Source organism: Cetorhinus maximus, chromosome 12 (assembly GCF_964194155.1).
Source record: "Cetorhinus maximus chromosome 12, sCetMax3.hap1.1, whole genome shotgun sequence".
In the NCBI taxonomy this organism is placed as follows: Eukaryota; Metazoa; Chordata; class Chondrichthyes; order Lamniformes; family Cetorhinidae; genus Cetorhinus; species Cetorhinus maximus.
Window position 1 is genome coordinate 68,009,845 of NC_135890.1, and position 23,577 is coordinate 68,033,421.

Genomic DNA, 23,577 nt, shown 5'->3' on the forward strand with positions numbered 1-23,577 from the left:
TAGCATCAGGTCTAGTCTGAGTGCACAACCAGTTCAACTGTCCAGTCAAACCTTCTTAATTGGTCTATTTCTTCCTTGGATGCAGGATCCTCTTTTTAGGAGGACCTGGCCTGATTTATTGGGGCGCGATTGACATTTTCTAAATTAGACGATTGATTCAAGGTCAGTCCTGACTTATTCTGCTTAATGTCTGACCCTATATATTTAAAGGGCCCTGAAATCTGGCTTCCAACCTTAAGTTCCTTTGTTATTTTATCTATTACCTGTTGCTCAAATTCTGCAGAATCTCTCCACAGAAAATCATCAACGTGCATCATAAAGATGCCTGCTAGTTTCTCCTTGTGATATCAATAGAACATTGCTGGGTCTGTCTTTAGCTCAATACAACCTGTTTTCAACAAAACCGACCTAAATAAGAAATATCATACCCTTGACGCATCATTCAACCCATAAACACACTTGTTCAATTTTCAGTTTCCCTTCTATATCACCAGCTTCTTTAGGTGGTTTCTAAAACACTTCCGTCTGAATTTCTCACCCTGCAAAAATGCAGCTTTCATGTCAATCGATTTACATTCCCAGGAACTTGTTGCCAGAAGAGCTAAGAAAATCATCAAGCTCACTTTTCCTGCAGTAGGGAAGTCCACCCTGACATCTTGATCACCAAGGGCAGAATTTTGTGTTTGGCGGGCAGGCCCAACTGACTCGGCGGCGGATGGGCAGCTGATCCCCGACGCCAAAACGGGCCGCACCGCCATTTTGCGCGGGCGGGCCAATTAAGGCCTGCCCAGCGGGGTTCCGGCTCCCGTGTTCATCGGGAAAATTAAATCGGCGGCGGGCGTGTTCAGGCCACCCATTCCAATAGGGAACTGGCAGTCTGTACAAAGAGCGGCCAGGCAGCCTCCTTTAGGCTGTTCACCATGGCCAGTCACCGGGCAGCACAAGAGGTGAGGGCAGAGGAGGAGAAAGGGGACAGGCTGCAGGGTAGGCCAGCAGGGGGCCAATGTGCCCCTCGGTTCTCCAATGCCTGCCTTGCTGCCCTCCTGGAAGAGGTGTCAAATCATCGGGAGGTGCTGTTTCCAGAGGATGGGAGGAGGAGGGCCCCCCACATCACCAGGCAGGCGTGGCAGGAGGTGGTGGAGGCTGTTAGCTCTCATGATGCTGTGCGGCGCACAGGAACCCAGTGCCACAAGCGCTTCAATGATTTGCTGCTCGCTGGAAGGGTGAGTCCCATGTCGGCCTTGGCCATTTTACCCAGCAGGTAGCCTTAGCCTTTGAGGACCCCCTCGCCCCACCCGTCTTAGTGTTGTTACTGCATTGGGCATTTGGCGCACGCTGGGTGGGCAAACAGATAGTGACCGTGCTTACATCAGCCTTAGTGGTTGAGGAGAAGATGGGTTCTCCCCACAGCATATGTTGGTGTTTGTCGCATTTGAGTAGTCTGGGGGCAACCTGCAGGGGAGGCAGCTAGACACATACTCAGAACTTCAAAACGTGTCTTATTGATGGTGATGAGATGGTGGAAGAGGAGCCTCAAGGTGTCGTGGCCAAGAGCCATCTGCTGGCCTCGGCGCTGCACCAAGTTGCACGTCCTTGCCATGGGCGCTAAGACCTGTGTGTTATTCAAAGTGATGGATGCCGAATGTGTCCAAGGTGTCCGCTGGGGGAGGGGGTCGGGAATAGCCGTACTATCTTCTGGGGACTGATCACCAGTAGTGTGGACAGGAGCCGCTGGAGGCCTCAGATGGGACACTGTGGTTGGGGTGCGGCGTGCACGTGCAGAGTACATGAGCGATCAGCCCCAATAAATGCTCTTCTCTGTTCTGCAGGCAAAAACTCAGAGCAATATGCGGGTGCGGCAGCGGACTGGTGGTGGTGGGCACGCCGTGCTGCAGCGCCTCACCACGTATGAGGAGCAGGCCATGGAGCTGGGGAGGAGGCAGGCGGCCAGGTCAGCAGGTGTCGGCGAGGCTGGGGTGCAGCGGCCAGGTATTTGAGGGCCACAGTCCCATCCACTCTGTCTCCCCACCATCCAAAGCACTGATGATTGCTGCAATCATTAATGCAGCAACACTGCTCATTCACAGACTGATACAGTCAGACGTGTGGGACATACACAAAGGTCCCTCGGCCCCTTGAGGTTACGCGTCTCTAGCACCTTCCAAAGTCACCTTATCCCATTTGTGACCACTATCCCCATGGCCTAACATGCCATGGCATCACTGATGCACATCCAAAGACTTATTGCATCTTAGGAGGGTTTGTACCTCACCACGCTTTCAGCCAGTGTGTCCCACATTACTCTGTCCAAAAGATCCTCAGCACTTCACCTGTCAACCTCATGGTACTCAACTTAAATAAACGCCACCACGTTAGTCATCCCTGCGCCAAGGGGAAATGTTGCCTTGTGTCCACCCGTTCTATGCCCCTCCTAACGGTATGAAGGTCAATAATGTGACCTGTCAATCTCCTGTGCTCCACGGCAAATGTCGCAAGTGTTTGCAATGTTTCCTCATCACTCCAACTCTCCAGGCCAGCATTCTTCCAGGTCAGGAATCTCTGCACTCTCCCCACTCCAATGCCATCCCTCCCATGAAGTGCAGGTCACAAGTGAACACAGAAGTGTAGATGTGGCCTCGATAGCGTTTTCTGCACTTGCAACATGACCTCCCTTTTCCTACATTCTATTCCTCGGCTAATGAAGGCAAGTCTGGCTTTGACCTTGTTAAACACCTTATGTTCCTGTTCTGCTACCTTAACGGGTCTGCCCAGCAAGGTCCCTGTAATCGTCGTGACTTTCCACGGTCCTACCATTACTCATATATTCCCGTACCTTGCTTGTCTTGCCCAAGTGCTTAACCGCAAACTTGTCCACATAACATTCCATGTGGCATTCCTTAGGCCATCTGACCAGCCTGTCTGTATGCGCGGGTAATGTTTCGACCTCCTCTTGACTATTTACCACCCCACCAATGTTTGTCTCCTTAGGTTCTTGAAGGTTGAGCGCATTATGAGCCTGGGAGGGGAAAGGGATGAATGGTGTTACTGACTGAACGCTAACTGATGCACTGCCCTTGTTGTTAATTTTAGCATCAGCACCGCATGGCCGCCAGAAACAAGTCCAGAGCCCCCCCTCCACACCTGAGGGGCATCACTTGCAACTTGGGTCACATCATTTCAGCGAGCCAGGCACCAACGCAGTGACAAATACTTTGGTGGGGATTATGACATCGGCTAGTGTCCCAGGGCAGAATGGCGAGGGCACTTCACAATCGCTGGAGGAGATGGCATGGACAGAGAGTGCCGAAGGCGCCAGCAGCCGGAGGACTGCAGGGGACCAGGCACATGCTGAGTCTGGCAGTGATGATGTGCCTCTGGAGATATCAGCCATGCAGCAGCTGCAGGACAAGCGGCAGGGTGCACGGGAGCATCTGGCAGGTTTGCATGAGGGTGTGCTTCAGTTGGTCTCTGTGGTGGAGGAATCCAAGCAGGGTGTCAGTGATGGCATGAACCTCAGGACAGAGCTTCATGCTTCCTTCTTTGAGAGATAGGCGACTCTCATGTAGAGGGGCTTCAATCGGACTGAAATTCTTCTGATTGGGTTACGCTCTGACCTGCAAGCCCTCACAGCGCTAATGGCCACAGGTGGTCATTGACAATGTGGGAGATGTTCTGGGGCACCAAGTGTCGCAGCTCGGTGTCCATCCATCTGCGGTGAGCAGGGAGGTCCAATGTGACCTCACGTCGGCGCAGCAGCTGCCTGTCGTCGCTGCGAGCTCCTCTCAGGGCGCTCCGGATGAGGGCAGCAGCTCCTCCGCCCCTCTGCCAGTGACCGTTGCATCCGTTGAGGCTGCGAAAACTGGGGAGGTGCCTGTTCTGGAACTGGACACTCCCTCCCAGGCAGGGCCAGCACAGGCTCCATGGGCCAGAGGACGGCCGCCAAGGTCATCGAGGCCAACAGGACAGCAGAGTCAGCAGGCTGTCTCACAAGCCACTCCGAGCGATGGGGTGGCACCTAGACATAGCACCCACAAACGTAAGCATAAGGCACGTTAGGCACTCCACGGGTTTGTCACTGGTAATTTTGTGTTGGCCCTAGATTAGGGAATGTTTCTTTATGGTGCGTCAGAGCGACGTTTGTGGTTTATTTTGGTGGCAATAAAGTCCACTTTTCTGACCATGGCTGAGGGTGTTTCCTTTGTGCTGCATTTGTCTGTTTCACAGACATATCATGAGTGTTTGAGTGGACATTGATATTTCTGTACTAAGCCTTTAGTTGCAGCTGATGAGGTGGAAGATGTGGCACCTAAGTGCCACGTGTGGAAGCACCAGGCAATGCTGGTCCTGCAGATCCATGTGTGTGGAGCTAGCTGAAGGTTCATTGGATTAAAGTGTCCCAGATGTCCCTGCCTCCTTGGTGTAGTGGCGGGTCGGCGTGCTGCCCCTCATCATTGCCCTGTGCTTCCTCATCCTCTGAGCCACTGCTGGATTCATCTTGTGCAGCCTCATCCACGGTGTCAAGGTCTTAATCGTCAACTGCGTCACCCCTTTCCAGTGCCAGATTGTGCAGAGCGCAGCATGCTACCACTATCACAGAGACACGATCTGGGGGGTACTGGAGTGAACCCCCTGAGCGGTCCAGGCATCGGAAGCGCATCTTGAGAAGACCGATGGTTCTCTCCACCACAGCCCTTGTGGTGCCGTGGCTCCTATTGTAGCGCTCCTCAGCTTCTGTTGTTGGATGGTGGAGAGGCATCATGAGCCACCTTCTGAGGGGATAGCCCTTATCACCCACCAGCCAACCATCCAGCTGAGCCGGAGCACTGAAGACCCCAGCACCTGGGAGTGTCTGAGGTTGTAGGCGTCGTGGGAGCTGCCTGGGTACCTTGCACAAACTTGCAGAATCAGCATCCTGTGATCACACACTATCTGCATGTTCATGGAGTGGAAGCTCTTCCTGTTGACGAAGGCACCGGGCTCACCTGCTGGTGCCTTGCTGGGCACATGTGTACAGTCTATAGCGCCCTGGATGCGGGGGAAGCCAGCAATGGCCGCGAAGCCTCTGGCTCGCTGTGTCTGACTTGCCTGATCGCAGCGGAAACGGATGAAGGTCAATGCACGTCTGCACAGAGCATCTGTAACCTGCTTGACACAAGTGTGTACAGCTGATTGGGAGACACTGCAAAGATCACCCACCGAGCCCTGGAAGGAGCCAGATGCATAGAACTGGAGGGAAACTGTGACCTTCAGAGCCGCTGGCATGGGGTGTCCACCCACACAGTTAGGGGAGATCTCAGGGCCAATCATCTGACAGATATAGTTGACTGTTTCCCTTAACAGACGGAGCCTCCTTCGGCACTGCACCTCAGTCATATTGAGGTAGCTGCTTTGCCGCCTGTAAACCCTGGCAGCAGGATAGTGGCATCTTCTGTGGCCCCTTCCACCTTGGACAACCACTTGGCCCTGCACCCCTTGTGCCTGCGCCTGTACTCCCAAAGGTGGCTCCCCTGGAGGCTGATTGTTCACTCCTGGCCTCCTCCTTATTCTATCCGTCCCTTCCTCCTCAGAGGAGCTGCCTCCAGTGGAGATGTCAGAACCCATACCCAGGCTAAATGGAGGCCTCCGGAAATCTGCAGGCCCGATAAAGATTACTGTCTGCAGACTGCTGAGCTGAAGCTTCAAAGTACAGAGAAAGCTATTGGAAATCGATCTGAAAAGCTAACAATCACACAGGCAAGTTTAAAACACTTTCTGCAATAAATACTTCAGAAAAAACATGAACAACCCCTCTGAGCCCACATATCCCACCCGTGGATGAGGTTTGTTAAAAAATAAGTTACCCGCCTGCCCGTTGGGCCCATGCACCGAGGCAAAGATCACACGGGCTCCTCAAAATCGGCGTCGATTGCCGAGTTAAGGGCCTTAACAAGGCCTTTAATTAATGGCAGGCACTTCATAGCACGTTCGCCCACCTAAATATCGCGATGCTGCGCGCTGATGTTAGGACGCTCGCGCGACGTCAGCGCGCGACATTTTAGGCACTAATGTGCGGGCTCCGCCACGCGTGCGTCAGCCATAAAATCCTGCCCCAAGTCTTTCTTCGAAACCCCAAGCCACTAGTCTAGCTTTAGCCTTGTATGTGCCATCAGGAAGCACCTTTCCTCTGCTTGTCCACCTGTGTGATCAGACTGGCTGTCTCCTTTCAGGTATTTCAGTTTATACACCAAATTCTTTCCAAGTTTCCTATTCTTTTTGTTTGGCAGCCTTTATGATCTTTTCTTCTAATTTGTCAGTAGCCACTAAAACTTCTTTATCATAAGGGCTTTGACATTCCTAGTCTGTTCAATGGTCCTGTTCTTATCAAACTACGACCCCTACTCACCCTTCTCTCTCTTCGTGGACTATTGCTACACGATCTTTACCTCCTATGATCAGGGTCCCTTTCGCAAGCCTGTGATATTTTCCTAGGGCCATGATCACACTTCAGTCCATTTTCAGAACTCACACTGCGTTTTCTGGCCTTCCACATCTTTACCTCATTTTGCCAATCCATGGGTCTTACCTCCTGCCCTCATCTTGCACATTCACCCAATGTTTGTATTTACCGGTGGCTTTTCCTGCTCTCCCTATAATGTTGGCATCCCTCCATTCACTGGCCCCTACTGGCATATATGTTACTCTGGGAACAACTTTGGGTAGCTGCCCTTTGGGATAAATAACCTTATCCTGCATTTCAGTGTCACTTCATTCAGATTTAGTCATCCCTTTATCTGCTGTAATCTGTTCCTTATAATTTCGAACATATATTTATGTGAAGTGAATGGTGCCTCTTCGCTTTCTATTCCTTGTTCAGATTCTGTAAATGTATAGTCAGTGCCAATTAGCCTCGAGGAATGTACCCTAACAGTTTGATTCCCATGTTATAAATTTACTGCCTTTCCATCACTGCCTATAACCTTACCAGGTCCTTTCCATTCTTTCGGCCCTTCTCTTTTTTAATATACCATGTCCCCTGGATTAAACAGTCTTTCTGATGGCCTCATGCGGTGCTGTAAGGCTTGCTGAATTTTCTCCAAAATCTCAGCCTTGATAAATGCCTTTCTCCCTGCATACAAGTCATTCAAATGCTCAGAAAAAGTTGAACTAATCGTAGTCCCTTCCAAGGCCGGGGAATAATCCCACATCACCAAAGGTATTATTGGATTTTTCCCATAAACAAATTGATAGGGACTGTAGCCGCTAACCATTTGAAATGAATTATTTGCATGGACTGTCCACACCAGGGCAGATGTCAGTTTACAGCTCGGTTAGTCAAGCTAAGATTTTGTGAAGTATTTCATCATTTGCTGCACGATTTCTTTTTCCGCTGCTGTGTTCATCACTACAATGTTCACATTTTCATACATACTCTTAAATTCACTGTTGGCAAACTCCACACCCACTCGCCCCCCACCCCCCATGCCTCAGGGAGATTGCTGCGCTCTTTTGCGCACATGCATGAAAGAGCACAGGCCCCGACTCTCCCTCCTCCCACCTGCCCGCACAGGTAGCGCTGAGAGCTACCAGCCGCGCGTTACGCTGGGTGGGCCTTAATTGGCCCGCCTGCGTAAAATGGCGGCGCACAGCCGATCACGGGCGGCAATCGGCTCCACACCTGCCCCCACTCCCGCCCAGCCCACCCGCCATATGAAAAATTCTCCCCTATATATTATTGTTGTTAGATTGAATTTAGTTGCCATGTCCACAAAGGGAAAGAGAAAAATGTTTTTGTCCTTATCCCAAACCTTCAAGTCCATTGCTACAACTTCATTAAATTCTCTTCCTAACAAGAGACTCATTGCAAACCATGATGGTATCCTCCTATATTTTCTACATATATCGGATTTCTCACTGATCTCTTCTATAAGCTGATGCAGTTTGTAAACAATTTGCCATTTTTCCTTTAAACTCCTAGCCCCGATGTCATCAACACTTCTTTAACATTGTGATTCAAAATGTTAGGTTTTTTTAAGGGGTTACAATAATGTCCCGATTGCGTAAACTTGAAATCTACAGATTTCCCAAAAAATAATTGCCTTATCATGTTCCATATCTAATTTAATTTGAGCCTTTTTGTAGACTACTTACTCAATAGTGAGGGTAATTAACTTGATACTATATCTATGCTGATAAAATGGTTTACTCCGGCTATGTTACATGGAAACACCACTTTCTTTAGTAATTTTAATGTGCTATCATCCTCGAACCTGAAGTAAGTATAACTTTCATATTCCTTAACCTTTGGTCTTTACTATTTAGTGAATCCAGGTAGCACTTTAGCCAATCCATTCCACATACTGTGGACGTACACCCACTGTCTAATACAGCATAATTTAATGAGTCCGCCACTAGGATACCCATCACCGGTCTGAAACTTCTGGTGGCCAGTACAATTTCTTCTGACTGATCAGTATCATCATCTTCCCCTTCTGATCCTTCCTCGTCTTGTGTCATTTCAAAAACTCTGATATTACATTTCAGGCAGTTCATTGCATAATAGTATTTTGAATCACATCTGAAACCATTCCTTGGTTATTCCTGGGGTTCATTCTCCTGCCTTAACTGCCCAATTCCTGTCATCTGTTAGAGTTACCAAAAGGGTCTCTATCCTCATTTCTTTAGTTCGTGGTTCTTCTTTTGTATTGAAGCTCGAGTCTCATATCTAAACAGTCTCGAAATGCTGTCAGCTTTGAGTCCTCCATCTTTACTGCTGAATGCTTTATTGATGCCCGGGAAGCGGTTGGAAATGAACGTTACCCCACATTTTTTTTCAAAGCTTCAGACACGGAAGTGTGAAAATGGGATTAGTGTTGTCAGATCTTATATCCACTTCATTCTTCCATTGGTCATAAGGTTCAGCTTCACAGAACAAAGTGGAAAATCATACCTTGATACTTTCGACTCGGTTTCAGCCATTCTTCTCCAAAGTAACCTCCAATAACAATCTTCTGTTTCCGATAACAATCTTCTGTCTGAAAAGATACCTTGGTTCCCAATCTTCACCTTTAGGCTAACTATTCTCTGGTATCAATTTTAACTGAATCCATTCCTGTTGGTGAAGTTAAAACAAAGACACAGCTGCTTTCTTTGCTGGAGAGAGTTTATTGACTTATTAGTCAACACTACTCTCCCCACCCAGAGTATCCCAGCTATCTCCATTTATAGGTGTACAAAAACCCATCACTTGTTTAACAATGTAATTGTCATTAAACCTGAATTTGAGTGCAGAATGGAGCCCATTAAGACGTGTAAGGAAATTGCTACATGCAGCTACAGATTTAAATATAGCAAATTCACATAGAAACATAGAATCTAGGAGCAGGAGTAGGCCATTCGGCCCTTCGAGCCTGCTCCGCCATTCATTATGATCATGGCTGATCATCCAACTCAATAGCCTGCTCCTTTGTCCCCATACCCTTTGATCCCCTTCGCCCCAAGAGCTATATCTAACTCCTTCTTGAAAACATACAATGTTTTGGTCTCAACTACTTTCTGTGGTAACGAATTCCACAGGCTCACCACTCTCTGGGTGAAGAAATTTCTCCTCATCTCAGTCCCAAATGGTCTACCCCGAAACCTCAGAAATCCACCTTTGAGATGGAGCAGTCAAATGAACTCCCCTTCCTTGATGTACTAGTTGAGAGGTTCTCTACCACGGTCTACTGCAGGCCTACCTTCACAGGTCAATATACATATTGGGATTCTTACAGTTCCACAAGCTATAAGATTGGTCTCATTGGCCACTTTGTAAATAGGGCCCGAGCCATTTGCTCACCATGCAAGCTTGATGCTAAAATAGGGGCATCAAAGGCACCCTGCAGGATAATAGCTACCCTAATCACACTGTATATTATGCAAACTCATGAACGGGCCTAAGGCTGTCACTTTCGGCCCTGAAAAGCGCCCAGTCTACCTCAGATTACCCTGGAAGGGCAAGGTACCTCAAAAATTTAAGCAACAGGTGAAGCTAGCTGTTTCATGCTTCTACTATGCAGCAGCAACACGAGTGGTATTTGCCACTAACAGGGTGCTGCTGTCAAGCCAAATAGTCATCCTGCCTATCTCACAAATGAATAATGTGGTATATGAATTTCAGAGCCAGTGTGATGCTAGGTATGTAGGCCGTATGTCCCAAAGACTGGCTGATTATATTGGTATTCTTGCAAGTGTCCTAGAGGAGAGTGCAAGAGGAAGACCCTGGGACAGGCAGTCAGCAGCACCTAGAAGATCTAGTCTATCTAGAGGATCTAGCATCTAGTCTTTAATCAAGTAGGAGTAGGAATAAGGGTGAAATAAAAGCAAGGGTCCATATTCTATTTAGTTAAGATATGTCTGGGGAGCTTAGTCCTGTGATTTGCACATCCTGCACTTGTGGAAAATTCTAGATGCTCCTGGCGGTCTGAATGATCATGTGTGCAGGAGGTGCCTCTAACTGGAGTAATGCAAGCTCCGGGTTTTGGAGCTTGAGCAGCAGCTGGGGGCACTAAGATGCATTCACGAGGCTAAGAGGTTTGTGAATAGCATGTTTCAGGATGTGATCACCCTGTGGCTTGAAGCACAAGCAGGGAGGGAATGGGTGACCGAGAGAGAAGAAACGAACCAGGCAGGTAGTGAGGGGATCCACCGAGTGCATCTTGCTTGCAAACCATTTTTCAGCCTTGGAAAATGGTGAGAGTGACAGTTCTTCTGTGGAGGCCAACCAGAGCCAAGGCCGTGGCACTGTGGGTGGTCCAGCTGCTCAGTGGGGGAGGAAGAAGTGTGGAAGAGCAATAGTGGTAGGGGATTCATTAGTGAGGGGAGTAGACAGGTGCATCTGCGGCTGTAGGATAATATTTTGCCTCCCAAGTTCCAGGGTCAAGGATGCCACGGAATGGCTTCAGGGCATTTGGAAGGGGGAGGGTGAACAGCCAGAGGTCATGGTCCATGTTGGGACCAATGGCATAGGAAGAAAGAGAAATGAGGTCCTGCAGGAAGATTTTAGGGAGTTAGGCAGGAAATTGAAAAGCAGGATTTCAAAGGTCATAATCTTCGGGTGCCACGCAGTAGTGAGTAGAGGAACAGAAGGATAGAGCAGATGAATGTGTGGCTGGAAAGATGGTGCAGGAGGGAGGGCTTTAGATTCCTGGGGCATTGGGACCATTTCTGGAGGAGGTGGGACCTGTACAAGTTGGACGGGTTACATCTGAACAGGAACACGATCAACATCCTCGCAGGGAGGTTTACTAGGAACCTGAGGAATAAGACAGATGAGCTGAGGGCACAGTTAGGCACGTGGGGGTATGATATCATAGCCATGACCGAGACTTGGCTAGAAGAAGGGCAGGATTGGCAGCACAACATTCCTGGTCATAGGGTATTCAGATGAGATAGAGAGGAGGATAAAAGAGGATGGGGGGGTTGCAATATTGATCAAGAAATCAATTATAACAGTAAGGAGGGATGATATCTTGGTAGGATCATCAAATGAGGCCATATGGGTAGAAGTAAAAAACACAAAAAGAGCAAACACGTTGCTGGGTGTGTACTATAAGCCCCCAGTCAGGTAGAGATAGAGGATCAAATATGTAATCAAGGGCTGAATTTTCCCCCCCATCGGGGGTGTTGTGCGGGGGTGGGCAGGAGTGAGCGCGAACCTGATCGGCACCCCCAATCGGGTGCGTGCTGCCATTTTATGTGGGCGGGCCAATTAAGGCCCGCCCAGCGTGACGCTCGCCCAGAAGTGCTGTGCGGGCTGGGGGGGGATTCCCTGAGTCAAGACCTGCGCTCTTTTGCGCATGCATGCGAAAGAGCACAGAAATCACCCTGAGGCACGGAGGTGCCTCAGGAAGATTAGTTAAAGTTTTTGAAAGCTAAATTCAGAGAAGAAAATATTATAAGACATGTCTCCTCTTGTGACGGTGTCACATGAGCAGGGACATGTCAATTACATTTTTTTTTAAATGTTATTGAATTTTAAAACCCCTCATGAAACCTCATCTTGCTCGTAGATGAGGTTTCATGAACAATGCAAAGGCCACCTGAGCTCTTCACCTGCCCGCCAACCTTAAGGTTGGCCGGACAGCTCATTTAACTGTTTTAATTAGTTTTTATCAGGCCTTAATAGGCCTTTGACAGTTTGGCGGGCGCGCAGCCAAGTTGGCTGCGCACCCGCCGAACTGAAAATCTAAATGGTGCGCGGTGACACTGGGCCCTGCCCCCCGCTCATTGACCAGAAAATTCTTCCCCAAATTTCAAAGGACTGTAAGAATAATAAGGAATCCCCCTTATAATAATTATAATAATAATAAGTAGGGGATTCGAACTCCCCAAATATTAACTGGGATAGTTTTAGCGTGCAAAGTAGGGAGGGAGCAAAGTTCTTAAGTTGCATCCAGGGGAACTTTTTTAGCCAGTATGTAGAAAACCCAGCAAGGGAGGGGGCAGTTCTGGACCTAATATTCGGAACTGAGCCAGGGCAGGTGGAAGGCCTATCAGTAGGGGAGCATTTTGGAGATTGTGACCATAACTCAGATTTAGGATAGTTATGGAAAATGATTAAGTTGGGCCAAGAATAAAAGTCCTAAACTGGGGAATGGCTAATTTTACTAAGATGAGATACGATTTGGCCCAAGTGGAGTGGGAGCAGCTACTTGCAGATAAAACTGTCAGAGCAGTGGGAGGCGTTCAAGGACGAAATGGCAAGAGTACAGGGCAAATATTTTCCCGTAATGACAAATTGGGGGACCAAGTCTGGAGAACCCTGGATGTCTAAGGACATAAAGGTTAGGATTAAGAAAAAAAGAGAAGCTTATGGCAGATACCGAGGGCTCAATACGGCACCGTCCCTAGAGGAGTATAAAAAGTGCAAGGGGGAACTTAAAAAGGAAATTGGGAAAGCTAAGAGAGTGCATGAGAAAGCATTGGTGGGTAGAATAAAGGAAAACTCAAAGGGGCTTTTTAAATATATAAAGCACAAGAGAATAACTAGGGAAAGAGTAGGGACAATTAGGGATCATAGAGATAATGTGTGTGTGGACCCGGAAGATGTGGATACAGTCCTCAATGAATACTTTGCGTCAGTCTTCACAATGGAAAAGGACGACACAGGTATAGGCATCAGGGTGTAGGACTGTGAAATATTAGAGGAAATTAACATAGAGAGTGAGGAGGTATCAGTGTGTTTAGCAGCCCTATAAGTGGATAAATCCGCAGGCCCAGATGAAATGTATCCCAGGCTGTTGAGGGACGCAAGGGAAGAGCGAGAGGGGCCCTGGCAGTAATTTTCAAATCCTCTCTGGCCACAGGTGAGGTGCCAGATGACTGGAGGACTGCTAACGTTGTCCCATTATTAAAAAAGAGAGGAAGGGATACACCAGGAAATTACAGGACATTCTGTCTAACTTCAGTAGCTGGGAAGATACTAGAAAAAATTCTGAGGGACAGAATATATCTGCATTTGGAGAGACATGGACCAATCGGGGATAGTCAGCATGGATTTGTTTAGGGAAGGTCGTGTTTGACAAATTTGATCGAATTTTTTGAGGAGGTAACCAGGAGTGTTGATGAGGGTAATGCATTGATGTGGCCTACATGGACTTTAGCAAGGCTTTTGATAAGGTCCTTCATGGCAGACTGGTCAAGAAAGTAAGAGCCCATGGAATCCAAGGCAAAGTGGCACGTTGGATCCAAAATTGGCTGAGAGGCATGAAGCAGAGGGTGATGGGAGAGGGATATTTCTGTGACTGGAAGTATGTTTCCAGTGGGGTTCCACAGAGCTCGGTGCTGGGACCCTTGCTGTTTGTGGTGTACATAAATGATTTGGACTTAAATGTAGGGGGTATGATCAAGAAGTTCGCGGATGACACGAAAATTGGTAGGGTGGTAAATAATGAGGAGGATAGCCGTAAACTGCAGGGGGATATCAATGAACTGGTCAGGTGGGCAGAGCAGTGGCAAATGGAATTCAACCCAGAAAAGTGTGAGGTAATGCAATTGGGGAGGGCTAACAAGGCAAGGGATTACACTATGAATGGTAAGACCCTGGAAAGTACTGAAGATCAGAGGGACCTTGGTGTGCATATCCACAGATCCCTGAAGGTAGCAGGGCAGGTAGATAAGGTGGTTAAGAAGGTAAATGGGATACTTACCTTTGTTAGCCAAGGCGTAGAATACAAGAGCACGGAAGTTATGCTGGAACTGTATAAAACGCTGGTTAGGGCACAACTGGAGTACTGTGTGCAGTTCTGGTCACCACATTATAGGAAGGATGTGATTGCACTGGAGAGGATGCAGAGGAGATTTACCAGGATGCTGCCTGGGCTGGAGGGTCTGAGCTATGAGGAAAGATTGAATGGGCTAGGGTTGTTTCCCTTGGAGCATCGAAGATTGAGAGGGGGCCTGATAGAGGTGTATAAGATTATGAGGGGCATAGATACCGTGGATAGGAAGGTGCTTTTTCCATTAGTAGAGGGGTCAATAACAGGGGGCATAGATTTAAGGTTAGAGGTAGAAGGCTAAGAGGGGAATTAAGGAGAAATTTTTCATCCAGAGGGTGCTGGGAGTCTGGAACTCACTACCTGAAAGGATGGTTGAGTCAGAAACGCTCATAACACTTAAGAAGTATTTAGATATTCACTTGCGTTGCCATAGCCTCCAGGGCTATAGGTAAACCAATGGAAAATGGGATTAGTGTGGTCAGATCTTTGACTGACATGGACATGATGGGCCTAATGGCCTCATTTTGTGCTGTAAATGTCTATCAGTCTATGTCCTGATGAGTGCATGATGAAGAGCTTAGACGTATCTCCTTTTTCAGCAATATTTAATACATTTGAATGTCATGCACAATCATCACAAAGGCTGCTCACTGGAATCACCTCCCACACTAGATCAAAAGGGCAAGTCAGCATCTAATTAGACTGACGTATTTCACAACCGAATATGAGCATCATGCACCTGGTGAACTGCACTTTGCTCGTGACGTCGAGGTTTGCTCGCACACCTTGCATCGCGCATTGCTCACGGCATCTTAGACTCCGCACCAGGCTTCGCAGACAGCAGCACATCGCTTTAAGGGGGCTTTCACAGGCCAGACCAGCAGCAAGGTAGGAGTGGCATATAAGGGGCCACAAGGCAAGACCTCCACTGGGGGAGGGGAAGAGTGGCGAAGGTTGCACTCTGACACATGACTGGGGGGATGCAGGTCAGAAGCATCGTCTGGGCTAGAATGGGGAAAGGTGTCTTAGAGAGGTACATAAGCGAGTTGTGGCCAGAATGGAAGCATGGCAGAGTGAAGAAAGGCTTCAGTTTACATTGCTGACCTCGCAAAGGCTGTCCAGGGAGGGGAGGGCATGTCAGTCAAGTGTCAGCCGTGCCCAGCATGTTGTGCGCAGGGCGTGGTTATTACAAGAAGCGCCTCAGTCCAGGGAGCTTCTGGATTAATAATGGGCTGCAGATTTTTTTTTCATTCGTACAATGTGGGCAGCTAGGCCAGCATTTATCACCTATCCCTAATTGTCCTTCTTCAGAAGGCACTTAAGAGTCAACCACATTGCTGTGGGTTGGGCCAGACCAGGTAAGAACAGCAGATTTCCTTCCCTAAAGGGCATTAGTGCACCAGATGGATTTTTACAACAATCGACAATGGTTTCATGGTCATCATTAGACTTTTAATTCCAGATTTTTTTTTATTGAATTCAAATTCCACCATCTGCCATGGCGGAATTCGAACCTAGATCCCCAGAGCATTACCCTGGGTCTCTGGATTACTAAAATAAAAGCAAAAAACTGTGGATGCTGGAAATCCAAAACAAAAACAAAAACACCTGGAAAAACTCAGCAGGTCTGGCAGCATCTGTGGAGAGGAACACAGTTAACATTTCGAGTCCGGTGGTTATCACCACCTTCAACACCTCTTTGTCCTTTTGTCTGTGACATCTTTTGGTTATCTCCACCTATCACTGGCCCTCTATCGAGCTCTACTTGTCCCACCCCCCACCCCCCACCTTAAACCAACTTATATTTCACCTCTTTTCTATTTTTATTTAGTTCTGTTGAAGGGTCATTCGGAGTCGAAATGTTAACTGTGCTCCTCTCCACAGATGCTGCCAGACCTGCTGAGTTTTTCCAGATATTTTTGTTTTTCTCTGGATTACTAGTCCAGTGACAATACCACTACATCATCACCTCCCCTGATGGCACACTCACAGTCAGGGTAGGCTGTAGATGGGGAAAATATAGTGTAGGGCTATTGGGAAGTCTCAAGCATTGGGTGGTCGGTGGGGCGGGGGGGGGCTCATTTCAGGGAGTTATACAGAGATATTCTCCATAATCAAAATAGCATAAAGCATTGGAGGGGGAGGCTTAAGAATTATTGGAAGAAGGGAAACCTGAACATTATGCTCCTCCAGGATGATGGCAGGGATTACCACAGTTACAAAAGGGAGGCTCCAAGCTGGTCTGGTGGTGAGCCCTCAGCATCAGCTCCAGAAGGCCATTTGGAGGACTGGTGCACTGCACTGGGGAGCAGATTAAAGGGGCACCAAACTGAACTGTGTATTCCCAAATGAGGAGAGATACAAGCTGAAACATGTTAGGATCGTTTCAATGACAATGCAGGGAATCAGGAAAGTGAAGTAATGAAGGGCGCTCATGCAACTAAACAAACTCCTTGCTTTAACCCCTTGTTCCAAGCGTGCCATTGCCCAGAGCGATAACAAGGTCTAGAGCATATTGACAACTGGACAAGCTGCAGATGCGTCTTTAAAAGCAGGAGCTTACAGTCTTGGTGCTGGCAGTCTTACAGATGAGAAGTCTCACCCCGCCTCCCGCAAATAATCTCAGTTCATCAATGAACATTAATCTTCTTGAGTATTACAAAGAGTGTAGAACAAAAGTGCAGTGATTGAGGATCTTAGTGCCTGGCCAAAGCAATCTCATAGAAGTCGGACACGAAAAGAGGGGGAACGGAAGTGGGAGGGGCAAAAATGCAGCTTCAAATGCACTGGCTAGGGTTTCAGTGGTGAATAGGTGCCGCCACTGGAACCAAGCACTTGAACCCATTGCCACAACACTATTAGTCTACAGAAATAGGACCTTTTAGAGGCTCATGCTGACTCATCTTTTTCTCATTGATGCTGCAGAGAGCTGATTTAAGGAAGATGGATGTTGCATTTATTGCTGCCTTCACAATCACATACAGGCAGGAGAGAAGGCGGAGAAAATTGAGATTGTCGTGTCAGGCTCCCCAAAGGGAGGAGCTACACCCTCATGAGCAAGGCACAGCAGGGCCTCCTCTGGAATCAGAGGATGAGGCTCAAAGAAATGTTGTTCGTAGGTGGCTCTCAAGATTGAGGGTGTACAGAACACACATGTCTTAGAAGATGAGTGAGAGGCAATGTCACCAATGCTTCTGCATGACCAGTGATCTGGTGTCTCACATTTGCCACATTCTCCAGGATTTGATACCAGGAGCACTGGGAGGACATCAATTACCAGTGACTCTGAAAGTCACCACCACTCTTAACTTCTACGTGTGACTCTTTTCAGGGCTCCACCGGGTCCTCTGCGGGATCTCTCAAGCTTCCATGCACAAATGCATATATGAGGTGATGGACGCCCCTTTTGCCAAGGCCCACAATTATGTGCACTTTGCCAGAGATCAAGAGAGCCAGGGCTCCAGAGCATAGGCTTTGCTGCGATCTCCAGATTCCCACAATCTTGGAAAAGGCACTCCAATATATCAACAGGAAAGTCTTCCACTCGTTCAATGTGCAGCTGGTCTGCAACCACATGAAACAAATCATGCAGGTTTGCACAAGAAACCCAGGAAGCTGCCAGGGTTCATACATGTTGAGTAAATCGCAGATCCCTGACGTCTTCAAGGGACCAGAGTTGGCTCTTGTGGTGACAAAGAACATGGCTGATGGTGTCCTTGCGGCATCCACACAATCCCGCTGAGAGACGGTGCAACGATGCTCATATTGCTACCCGAACATTGGTGGAGCAGAATATTGGCATCTTAAAGATGTGATTCTGAGCCCTCGATAAATCTGGCGGGACACTCCATCCGTCAGAAAGTCTCCTGGATCATCGTGGCTTGCAGAGCGCTGCACAACCTGGCGATGCAAAGAGTGGAGGACTTACCAGATGCCGACACGGAGGGGATGCATGTCTCCTCCGATGAGGAGGACATTGAAAGGGATGTAGGTGATGAGCTTGAGGAAGCCGAGGCTGCAGGGGAAGAGGCCATAACATGTGCCAAATGAGGCAGGTGTGCATGTGAAGTGCTCAAAGCCACCAGGGCCAAGAGAAGGTTGACAAGTTGTAGTCTGCATCCCCTTGGACAAGAGTCCTCCATCATGGGCCAACATGAACACCAGCCTTGTTATCCTTCTCATTGCAACCATGCACTTCAATCTGAGAGTAAGTACTTACACATTTGGATAACCAGTTTCCTGTTTTTTTTGAAAAATGATGAAGAGAGCTCAAGAGCACGTGTCCTTGTTGAGATGGGGTCCTTCCTGGAGGAGGGCGTTCCAGCATCGCATGTCAGAAGGCACTGCCTCTTCTCGCATCTCTGCAGCATCCCAGTTGCCACGGCAGCCTAGTAGAGGTAGGAGCTGTTCTACAATCCTCAGTGGACTCGTAGCTGTATGGCTTCAGTCTGACAAAGCACCTCAAGGAGAACCATCTGCACCAACAGGACAACGCATTCTGTGACACCTCGATGGTGAAACTAAAAGGTCACACTTGGGCCAAGGGAGCCAAGGACGTTACCCAGGTCTGACTCCATTTTGACATCACCTAGTCCTCTGTGTCACCTTCTCCTCCACGACATTGACATTTAGCATTCTCAGTTTGGGATGCGGGCGTCCTTTCATCCTGACCTTCCCATGGATTTGGACCACCTGAGGATCATGAAGCTCAAACAGACCGTCTGCCCTAATGGCCAGCCCTGGCCCTTGCCATCTCTAAAATGTAAGGACACCATGAAGCCCTAAAGGTAATGCTTCATTGATAATAAAAGAGCACTCTTCAGATTCACTACATCCTCACTCCTATCCCATTTCCCTCCTTAACATTGTCTAAAGCCACCATATGCACTTCCAGAGCATGCTCAAAGGCTCCATTGACTGCAACATATCACCATTTGGATTCATCATCACTGACCACGGCGAGGGTATAGGTGAGGGGACGCTACACAGAACGAATGGCACAACTCTGCATCCCTACATTGTGGTGAGAGCCTTGTGGCCTTAATGCAGACAACTACAAGGTGTGAAAGGCTGAAGGTTGTAGGGTTGAGTGCCTGCACAATAATGTGGCTTTGAGGGGCAGAGATCCTGCACTTTAAGGTGGAAAGGCACTCACACTTATCGCTGAGCTTAGCAGTTATGCGCTTGGACAGGAACATGAGCTCTGAGCATGGGCTCACAGATTGGAAATCCTGCCGGATGACAGTGAGCAAATGGAGTTCCAGGATATAAGACCCTTCTCCATACATTTACATGTCTTTCCATGGGCATGAGACCTTTACCTTTCAATAATGCAGACGAAACTGGTGAACACCTCAGTCTCAATCTTAAACAGCCAAGAATGAACATGAAATGAACCAGCACATCATGTGAATGAGGTTCCTTACACAGACAGACTTGACATTAAGGATGATGCATCACTGATGTCTCAGAGCGGGCACATGCTGTGAGGAACTGGAAGCAGACAACATTGGCCAGAAGCACATAATAGCGACATCTGCGATAAGTGACAGAGGGACCATGGTGTCACCCCTGATTGACAACAACACAGCTCATTATAAAGAGGAGCTTTACGCAAGAGGAGATGTGAAGTGGGTGCAATTCTATTTACATTCGTGAAAATTATGTACAAGTGGTTAACATCCATGCCACCATCACACTCCTAATACTTCTTTATTTTCCTAACCTACTGCTACACCGTGGTACATTTCCGACATCCACAGCAGAGGTGGAGGCAGCCTGCTGACTGCTACGCACTGTTGTCTGTGATGACTTTGGTGGACGTCCTCTGGAGGGCCGAGACTTGGGGAGCCCTGGCCTGCTTTGGGTCTCCTGCTATGGGGCAGGTGCACCATACTCGGCCTGTGGAGCTGGAGGTACAGGAAGACGGGATTGGGATCAGCTGGAGACTCCCAGAATCACCTTTGTGGATGGCTCCGGGGTGTCCAGCTGCTGGTCCCCTTCCTATGGGTGCCAAGAGACCTGGTTGCCCCATCCCCTCTTGCGTAGCCACTGATGGATGCCACCAATGCCTACACTGATGAAGTGCAGCTCCAGGCGCATTGAAGGACCTATGTCCTGGACCAAGGTCTCCATGACAACAGCCATCCTGCCCGTGTTGACCTCGCTGCATTGGCATGCCGGCACTGCTATCTTAGACTGAATGTGGATGGACTCCTCCATCGTACGTTGCAATCTGCGAAAAGCAGTTGACAGCCCTTCCTAATATTCCCCTGACTTTCGCTGAAGCTCCACCAACTGAATTAGGACCGAGTCCAGAGGCTCATCATCTGACTCGGACTCAGCAGAATCCTGGCCTTAGCAGTCCTTCGAGTGCTGGCTAACTCAGGTGTACCTGCCTCCACCTGCTGTGGACCAGATTGTGTGCTGTGCTCACCAGATTGTGACCCTGACACTACTCTAGAACTAGATCCCACTGAAGTGTGTCTCTGTGCTGGTGGAGGGTGTGGGTGAGCACTGTGACGGGTCTTCAATGGTGCTCTCCTCTGGTTCTTCATCCAAGGCGTCATCAGGGCTGGATATGAAGGCTTAGCTGATTGATGCCTTTGGGTGCTTTCCAGAGGTGCCTATGAAAATAAGTAGAGATAATTACTGCATGGCAAGTGACAGGAAGATAGCACAATGGACTCACAGTATGGTCGTCTGAGGATGAGCTGCTGCAGGGTCCCCACTTGGGTGTGCGACGCCAATCTCACCGTCACCACATGCATGGTCCCTGGCTGGCACAATGGCACACTCCTCATGTGGGGTGAGGGCCTTAACTTCGGCAACTCAAGCCCAGGTCTGGGACCTCTCCTTTCTATTATGTGCAAGTTTGTCCTGCATAAAGACACATGGAGAGAGTATGGACAGGACACATGCTACGGCAGATGATATAGATGCCTGCCTTGTGTGGGTGGCGAGCAGAGCACTCGGTGGGATGAAGACGCAATCTACACAGGATATGAGCCCAGATGGAGATGTGAAAGTGTGTGTGAGAGGGTGAGAGATTGAGTGGTGATGTCCCTTGAGCTGGCAGTATGTGAGATCCCTGTGAAGTGTCATCCTGCGAATACGTGATGGGCTTGTCAGTGTGTGAGTTGAGAGTGATGAGATGGTTAATTTACCCTGCCGGAACAGATAAGATCATTCATTCTCTTCCTGCACTGGATTGCAGACCTTTTTTGCACCGCGTTTGCGCTGACTGCCTAAGACGGAGTGATGGCATTGGTTGACCTCGTCCAGCCATTACTGGGCCACAGGACATCCCGACAGGCCTCAATGGCGTCCTGCAGCCGGTCCAGCAAAGCGACACTAAATTTGGGAGAAGCACTCTTTTAGCCTTTCAGCGCTATGTCTTTCTTGGGGTTATCCTGGCCTGGAGACATTGAGAAGCCTGTGTGCAGGTGCAGTTTAAGTATGGCGCCCGGAGCACAGGCCTGCTGTGGTCATGGTAGGGCGGGTGTATCAGAGGCTGCCTGCCCTCAATCCAACGTGTTTCCTGTTGTTGTATAACTAACAAGGCGGGAAGCAGACAATACGGCACGAAATCCTGCCGTTGTGCCCGGCGGGGAAAATGCCGCTTTTCCTACCTGCCTCCGCACTTAGAGCACGGGTGAGAAAATCCGGCCCATTATTTCTCCATAAATGAAAGAATTCTGTACAGTGCTGGCCTACAATGCAATATATTTCTTGGTGAAACCTGTTCCTGCTGTGTGTAGTCCTATTGTTATTCTGGTTCAGTGTTACATTTATGCATTGTTTTTAAACAGTGATTGTGATATGGTCAGCTGTGTGACACAGGAAACCCATCAACATGGAGCTCAAGAAAAGAAAGAACAAAATTATTTGTATTTATATAGCGCTTATCATATACTTAGGGTGTCCCAAAGTGCTTCACAGCCAATGCATCGCTTTTTCAGTGTTGTCACAATTGCTAAATAAATAAATAAATCCACATAGGTTCAGTTGCCCTGAAATGGAAAACATGTTTTCCGCATTGAGATACAGCACACTTAAACTTGGACAGTCTAGAGTCAAAGCTTAGGTACCCCTAACTGTGCACTGCTCAACTTTAACTAAACCTCAACTCATCATGTTCTCTCTCCTCTGAGTTCACTGCCCTCTTATCCTCCCTAAATTTCTCCCTCCATGTTAACTCCCCAACCCTTTTTCATGGCCATCTCCTTGACCTTGCATCTCACATGGTCTTGCTAATTCCATTGTATCAGTTATAGATAAAGCTATTTTTGAATATATCTTTAGATCACTCATCACATACATCCCCCTTCCACCTCCGGCAACATGACCTCCTTCTGCATTGTCCTTGAAATAAACTATTTCCAATTTACTTACAATGGCACAGTCAAAATCTCAACTTTCTTGCTTTTGGCCCTTATTCACCACAACATTTCTGCAACTATTGATTGCTCAACTGCTCCCTCACCTCCACCTTTGATGCCCTAGTCCCCAATAAAGTCATTACTCTTTTTCATTCTGGTTAATGGCCCAGGTATGGACCTCATCTCCTCTCCTTTAAGTCCAAAGGGTGCAGACTTGAAAGGAGAAGGCGGACAACTGGTTTTGCTATCCACTGTCAGATCTGGCTGGATCACATAAAACACCATCAGGTCCTGCTCTTGTTTGCTAAACTTCTCACTAGTCCAGCATCACCCTGGAATGCAAAGATAGCCTTTGGCTTCTTTTCTCCAATGTAAATTGTCTTTGTAAACTTCTCTCCCCTCTTCTCTCAATCCTCACTCCCAACAAGGACCTCATGGACTCTTTGGCCTGGATTTTCCAGCCCCGTACTGGGTGGGACCCGCTGCAGGCGAGGCAGCGCCCCAGACATTGACTTGCAGTGAGACCGGACAATCCCAGCAGCGGGCGGATGCGGAAAGTCCTGCCCTATGTCACTGAGATCGAGGTCATAGGAAACATCATGGCGGTATCTGAAGACCTGTGCTCCAGAACTAGCCGCACCCCTGGCCAAGCTGTTCCAGTACAGCTATAACACTGACATCTACCCGACAATGTGGAAAATTGTCTAGGTAATTCCTTTCCACAAAAAACAGGATAGATCCAATCAAGCCAATTACCATCCCATCAGTCTATTCTCAATCATTAGCAAAGTGATGAAGGGTGTTGTTAACAGTGCTAATAAGCGGCACTTACACAACAATGACCTGCTCAATGATGCTCAGTTTGGGATCTGCCAGGGCCACTCTGCTCATGACCTCATTATCACTTTTGTCCAAGAATAAACTGGACTCAAGAGCTGAGATGAGGGTGAATACCCTTGAAA

General features: G+C 48.3%; 1 protein-coding gene across 4 annotated transcripts in view; it reads left to right on the forward strand.

The window, feature by feature from the left end:
- The window catches only part of LOC144687536 (glutathione hydrolase 1 proenzyme-like), a 163,139-nt gene that overhangs the window by 134,959 nt on the left and 4,603 nt on the right, over positions 1 to 23,577 (forward strand). The gene's annotated exons all lie outside the window — the stretch shown is intronic.